This window comes from Suncus etruscus, chromosome 15 (assembly GCF_024139225.1).
Source record: "Suncus etruscus isolate mSunEtr1 chromosome 15, mSunEtr1.pri.cur, whole genome shotgun sequence".
Classification (NCBI taxonomy): Eukaryota; Metazoa; Chordata; class Mammalia; order Eulipotyphla; family Soricidae; genus Suncus; species Suncus etruscus.
In genome coordinates, this window is record NC_064862.1 from 47,793,473 (window position 1) to 47,801,129 (window position 7,657).

At 46.0% G+C, this 7,657-nt stretch overlaps 1 pseudogene; it reads left to right on the plus strand.

The window, feature by feature from the left end:
- The first annotated feature begins 1,092 nt into the window (after window positions 1-1,092).
- Window positions 1,093-2,369, plus strand: LOC126031402 (histone-binding protein RBBP4-like; annotated as a pseudogene).
- Window positions 2,370-7,657: the final 5,288 nt, after the last annotated feature.

Genomic DNA, 7,657 nt, shown 5'->3' on the forward strand with positions numbered 1-7,657 from the left:
ACACTCTACCTCCATGCTATCTCTTTGGCCCCTATTGGTTCTTTTATTTTATTTGTTGAGTTTGAGGTCCACATTCAACAGTGCTCAGGGCTTACTTTTGTCTCTGTGCGCAGAAGTCACTCCTGGTGGTGTTTGGGGGACCATGGAGGTACAGGGACTAAAATCCAGATGGCTTGCATGCAAGGCCAATATCCTCCCCATTGTCCTATTGCTCTGGTCCCCTGGTCCCTCCATTTTTTATTTTTGTTTTGGTTTTTGGTTTTGGTGGAGACATTGAAATACAAATCAAGATCAGGAGCTGGAACACTAGCACAGCAGTAGGGGGCTTGCCTTGCACACAGTCAACCCAGAACAGAGCCAGGTCCAATCCCCGGGATCCCATATGGTCCCCCAAGCCTGGCAAAAGCAATTTCTGAGTGCAAAGCCTTGCATGCAGAAGGACGGTGGTTCGAATCCTGACATCCCATATGGTCCCCTGGGCCTGCCAGAAGTGATTTCTGAGTGTAGAGCCAAGAGTGACCCCTGAGAGCTGCTGGGTATGATCCAAAAACCAAAAAAAAAAGAAAAAAAAAAAGAAAAAAAAAAAGAACCAATTGAGACAAAGTCATTCAAGAGGATATTTCACCTAACACCTAGTGGACAGCCAAGTCCATCTTCAGCTGGAATCACAAAAAAAGGCCACTACATAAAATCTGAACTGTCACTTTTTTTTTTTTTAGTTTTTGGTTCACACCTGGCAGCGCTCAGGGGTTACTCCTGGCTCTACGCTCAGAAATAGCTCCTGGCAGGCTCTGGGGACCATATGGGATTCTGGGATTCGAACCACCATCCTTCTGCATGCAAGGCAAATGCCCTACCTCCATGCTATCTCTCCAGCCCCCTGGACTGTCACTTTCTAGTTGTACAGTCTTTATGGGAATTTCCCTTCTCTAGGACAAAAACGGAAGGAAGGAAGGAAGGAAGGAAGGAAGGAAGGAAGGAAGGAAGGAAGGAAGGAAGGAAGGAAGGAAGGAAGGAAGGAAGGAAGGAAGGAAGGAAGGAAGGAAGGAAGGAAGGAAGGAAGGAAGGAAGGAAGGAAGGAAGGAAGGAAGGAAGAAGGAAGAAATCAAGATCAACCTTGCAGCAGAAGTGAACAGGGCAGGTTACATGCCTCAGAATACTTGCATCATTGAAACAAAAACTCCATCCAATAATTTTATTGGGGGGGGGGTTTTGGGGGGGAGAAATCGCTCCTGGTGGGGCTGGTTAGGTGGCACTAGAGGTAAGGTGTCTGCCTTGCAAGTACTAGCCAAGGAAGGACCGCGGTTCAATCCCCCAGCGTCCCATATAGTCCCCCGAAGCCAGGGGCGATTTCTGAGCGCTTAGCCAGGAGTAACCCCTGAGCATCAAACAGGTGTGGCCTGAAAAACCAAAAAAAAAAAAAAAAAGGAAAGAAAAGAAATCGCTCCTGGCAAGCTCAGGGAACCATATGGAATGTCAAGACCATCCCAGGTCATCTGCATGCAAGGCAAACGCCCTACCGCTGTGCTATCGCTCCAGCCCTATGTTCTTGTTTTTGACTATATCCTTTGAAACCAGACCCATCTGGTGAGTGCAAAACAGACTTGTTTCTTCGGAGACATCAAAAGAAAGGAATATGATCTTTCTTGGAACCCAAATCTCAGTGAGCACTTACTTAGTGCCTCAAATGATCATACCATTTACCTGTGGAACATCAGTGCTGTTCCAAAAGAAGGAAAAGTTGTGAATGCGAAGACCATATTTTACAGGCCACAGAGCAATAGTAGAAGATATTTCTTGGTATCTGCTTCATGAGCCTCTGGTTCAATTGCTGATAACCAAAAACTTATGATTTGGGATACTCATTCAAACAATACTTCCAAACCAAGCCACTCAGTCAATGCCTACACACTGCTGAAAGTGAACTGCCTTCCTTTCAACTCTTAGAGTGAGTTCATTCTTGCCACAGGATCAGCTGACTATTGCTTTGTAGGATCTGAGAAATCTGAAACTTAAGTTGCATTCCTTTGAAACACATAAGAATGAAATGCTCAAAGTTTAGTGGTTACCTCCCAATGATACTATTTTGGCTTTCAGTAGTATTGATCAAAGACTGAATGTTTGGGATTTGAGAATGCCTTGGATCTGGAGAAGAACAACCCCCAGAAGATGCATAGGATGGGCCATCAGAGTTACTCATGGTGGTCACACTGCCAAGATATCTGATTTCTCCTGGAATCCCAATGAACCTTAGATGATTTGTTCTGTACCAGAAGACAATATCATGCAATGTGGCAGATGGCAGAGAACATTTGTAATGATGAAGACCCTGAAAAAAAAGTGTTGATCCAGAAGGACAAGAGTCCTAGATATGTCTGCACTTGTGATTTTAGACTCCCCTTTTCCCTTCAATCCAAGATTGACTTAACATTGGTTTTGAGACATGGGCTTTGTTTGGTTATCTCTTTTTAGGTACTGACAACAATGCTATTAGGGACCAGAGAGGTGGTCCCTAATAGCAAGCGCTAGCCTAGGACAGACCACGATTAGATCCCTCGGGGTCCCATATGGTCCCTCCAAGCCAGGGGCTATTTCTAAGCACATAGCCAGGAGTAACCCCTGAGCATCAAAAGGGTGTGGCCCCCCCAAATTTTTTTATTAGCTGGGGCTGGAAAGATAGCATGGAGGTAAGGCATTTGCCTTTTTTTTTTTTTTTTAAGTTTTTCGGGCCACACCCGTTTGATGCCCCTGGCTTGGGGGGACCATATGGGACGCCGGGGGATCGAACCACGGTCCTTCCTTGGCTAGCGCTTGCAAGGCAGACACCTTACCTCTAGCGCCACCTCACCGGCCCCAGGCGTTTGCCTTTCATGCAGAAGGACGGTGGTTCAAATCTCCGCATCCCATATGGTCCCCTGTGCCTGCCAGGAGCGATTTCTGAGCCCAGAGCCTGGAGTAACCCCTGAGCACTGCCAGGTATAACCAAAAAACAAACAAAAAAAATGTTATTAGCTCTAACAGAGGGTATTTTCTAAATATTAATGGGGAGACTTGATTCAGTAAAACCACAGATGTATTAAATTTTTTTCTGGCATTTTCTACTAACATAGGTCTGAAGTAGCAGTGGAAAGAGGGTGGGGTATGTGTTTTGTGTGGTCATTTTTCTTTTCTTTTTTATACTACATCCCCGAGTTCTTCAGTAAAGGCTGGAGTAAGTAAAGAAGAAAGCCATGAATGTCTGAGCCATGAAATAGAAAGTCTAGCAAGAAGTCCTTTTTTATTTTAATTTTTTTTTTTTGGTCACACCCGGCAGCACTCAGGGGTTCCTCCTGGCTCTACACTCAGAAATCGCTCCTGGCAGGCTCGGGGGACCATATGGGATGCCGAATCCATATGTCCTTCTGCATGCAAGGCAAATGCCTTACCTCTATGCTATCTCTCTGGCCTCGAGAAGTCCTTTTTTATTCAAAAGATAGGGGAGATGCAAGACACAAATTCTATTCTTATGATCTTCACAGTGGCTTTCAGATGCACATTGTCCTATGTGCATTCACTCAGTTTCTTCAATTTAATCAAACTTAAAAGCTCCTCTTCCAGTATATTTTTGATTGTTAATGTATTTTTGGTTTTGGTTTGGTTTGGTTTTTGGTTTTTGGGTCACACCGGCAGTGCTCAGGGGTTATTCCTGGGTCTCTGCTCAGAAATCGCTCCTGACAGACACGGGGGACCATATGGGATGCTGGAATTCGAACCACCATCCATCCTAGATCAGCTGTGTGCAAGCAAACGCCCTTCCTCTGTGCTATCTCTCCGGCCCCACTAATGTATTTCTTGAGCTATTTTCATATATTTTCCTTTCAAATCCCAGCATCCCATGTGTTCCCCCTGAGCCTGCCAGGAGCGATTTCTGAGAGTAGAGCCAGGAGGAACCCCTGAGCGCTGCCAAGTGTGACCCAAAAACCAAAAAAAAAAAAAAAAAGAACAACAACAACAACAAAACATGGGACCACCAAGTTATAAAGATGTATGTTTTTACTTACCATAGGTATACTGTATTGTTAAGTCAAGAAGAGTGTATTTTTTTTTTTTTTTTGGTTTTTGGTTTTTGGGTCACACCTGGTAGCGCTCAGGGGTTACTCCTGGCTCCGTGCTCAGAAATCTTTCCTGGCAGGCTTGGGGGACCATATGGGATAACGGGATTTGAACCGCTGACCTTCTGCATGCAAGGCAAACACCTTACCTCTGCGACCCCCTAGGACCCTGCCCACAGGGTGGACTGAGGATCATGAAGTAATTCGTGGGTCACGAGCGGGATCCGACCTAAAAAGGAGGAAAGAGGCTGAGAAAGAAATGAGCTCAAGTCAAGCTGGCTGATCAAGAGCTGAATTTATTAAGGCAAGACAAGCTTATATAGTTCTACAGCATAAGGAAGTAGCTTTCAGTACTTTTCCATGGTATAGAAAAGTAGGGGGGTCGTGCAGGAAGGATTTTCCAGTTTTACAACATACCCTTATATCGCATAGACTTATATCGCACAGACATTCTTTCACAATGGTAGCTTAACAGGATGTGATCTTATCTTAGCAACTCAGGCGGTTTACTGGAGCATCTTGTGACTTGTTTGGTTAACATTTCTTTTAGGTCCAGGGGGTAAATGCCACAGTGGCCACCTGCCAGGTACACAGGCCTTAGGTTTCAGGCATCAGAGACTCCATTTTGCTCTCTAGCTCTAACAGCCTCCAACATACCTCCATGCTATCTCTCCGGCCCTGAGTGTATTAATTTTTAAAATTAAATTAATCCTGGATAAAAGTTGCTTTTTTACTTAGCAATTAGTCCTTGACCACTAGTTTGATATTCCATCTTTGTACTGAGTGACCAGTTTCACCAGCAAGCACTCCATAACTAAATGTGTAAGTGCTTATAATGGAATAATTTGCTTTTCTACATAACACATTCCCCCCCTCCCCAAAAAATGGCACTGACTTCCCATGTAGCCCTGTCCTGGCTGATCTTCCTGTGGCCTTCTCAGACTCCCCTTTTCTGCACACACCTGACCACTGGAAAATCCAGCAACCCATCACCATCTTCCCTGCAGAAAAACAGCCCAGCTCCTCCACCAAGCTCCAAAAGAAAATAGCAGCACCAATACTTCCCAGGTAGTTGGTCCTAGCTGAATCCTGTGACCTTGTCAGAATGAGGGTAAGAGCAAATTCTCTTTTCTGCATGGACTACAGCTGCCCAGCGCTACCCTCTAGATCCTCCCATAGAAACATCCCAGCTCTGTAACTTAACTTTATCAAATATTCAACCACCACATTTGCTTTAGATCTATAACCCCTGGACCACATAACTGTGCAGCACCTCAATATTGTAGAGTACTGTCAGCCGGGTAGGATCCCAGGAAATCTAGTGGGAAAGTTCCATAGTAATTTACTGAGTTCAGGGACCCTAAACTGTAACACAGAAGCTCAACTAGTACCTACCACAGCCCATTTAATAGACACTAACTTTATAACTCCATGGAGAGAAAACAATCATTTCACCATTGACTCTTGTTGATGCAAGTTTGGATAAATCCACTTGCCTTTGTGTTTGTAACAAATAATATGAAGTGAATTTGCTTGTGCCTGTAAGGGGATTGGGGTGGTGGTTGGGAAACTAGGTTGGGGAAGGGAAGGCCACACTGATTGTGGGATTGGGGTTTGAACACTTAAGCCTGAAACAACTGGATTATAAACAACTTGGTCATGTGCAATGTTATAATAAAAATCACAAAACAACTGAGGAAGAAAATAAGCAACTTGTGAGCTGAAGACCTCTAATCCCTTCTTTGAGGCCCCTTTCTAAGACTGGAGTGAGATTTCAAGTGTCCTACATTGAGTGCAGAGCCCAACACCAAGGCAGAGAAATGGTGCTCCTAGGTTGTTAACCACCTAGAGCAGGGGTCTTCAAACTACGGCCCGCGGGCCACATGCGGCCCACAGAGGAGTCTGATCCAGCCCGCCAGCAGTGAGCGCTGTTTGATTGCCAAGATACCTGCCAACATATACACTCAGTGTATATCCAAATATCAGGAACCATGCACTCAAAATGGTAACCATCTTTGGTAGCACTTATGCCTGTGAACAGACTTTTTCAAGAATGAAACATCTGAAATCTCCAACCAGATCAAGATTAACTGATGCCCACTTGCATCACTTGTTACGGCTGGCAGTGACAAATATGGAACCGGACATTGACCATCTCATTAGCCAAAAGCAGGCCCACAGTTCCCATTGAAATACTGGCGCGTGATCTGTTTATTTATAAATGGTTTTCATTTTATTTATATAAGATATGTGCAGTGTGAGTAGGAATTAGTAGCTCATATAGTCCGGCCCTCCAGCTCTCTAAGGGACCATAACCCGGCCCTCCAGCTCTCTAAGGGACCGTAATCCGGCCCCCACTTTAAAAAGTTTGAAGACCCATGACCTAGAGCCTCCCTCCCACAAGTCTTCTCCAGCAACTCCCCCTACCCCCGCTGCCTCCCTCGATGATAGGAATCTGGTGAGAAAACCACCATGATGAGTCTTGCAGGTCTCTCAAGTCTTGCAGGCCTAGAAAACTGTCCTTCCTGCCAGGAGAGTCGGCTGGACAGTTCCTGTCTATGGCACAGCTCAGCGAGATGTGCTGGCCCTATGGGAGCCAGTGCTCACAGAGCAGACTAAGGAGCCAGGCAGAGAGCATCCCAGACAGACCACTCCGACAGAAGGACATCAAGGCCATTGGCTTATCTGTAGGATTTCTTCTCTCTCGAAAAGTTGAGCTTAGCTGGCAGTAGGCATTTTGCATAGTACAGACTCACAACTAACAGCTGCTCCAACCATGTCACTCGAGCCAGACCTGGGGTAGGAGAGTGGTGAGCACACAATCTGCAGGGAGGGCACAGTAAGGACCCTTAGGAGTAATGTGAGAAGGCCAAGGGGGAAGGTAAGGGGGAGAGAATTGAGGAGCAGCTGCCTTACTGCCAAAGCCCTCAAGATCAGCCCTGTGCCCTGGCCTGGCTTCACAGTCCAGCTCAGACTCCACCCTGCCCGTGGAGCCATCCTCCTTTATAAGATGACAGGAAAGCTGGCATGTGGGCCCCGTAAAACAGATGGGACTCTTTCCTGAGCACCCACCCAGTCAGGCCCACGAGGAGCTAATGACTCTGTCTCTGCACCCCAGGGATTCACACAGAGACATGCATGGGTAAAGGCCCCTCACACGCTCTCAGGATAGCCATACTTTCCCCAAGGACACCTCAGTGCCAAAGACACCCTAGAGTGTGTGACCAAGACCTGTGAAGCTGAAAGTGTTTCTGCTTGAGTCAAACTGCAAATCTCCCACTGATCGTGCCATCAACCAAGGGAGTCATTTAAGAACCCAAGAACTGTGACTCAAGTTCCACCGGTGTCATTGGGAATGAATCTCATCACCTTCCCCTCCTCAGATGTCTCAGAACCACCAGGACAGTCTTGGTCACTAAGACTGAACCAAGGGAACATCCAAAATAGAAGATTTTGAAAGGCTGCCTATCTCCCAGGCTCCCAGAGTGCTGATAACATGTACACACACGCACATGTGCATGTATGTACACATGCACACATGTAACCACATGCTCATATACATTCAC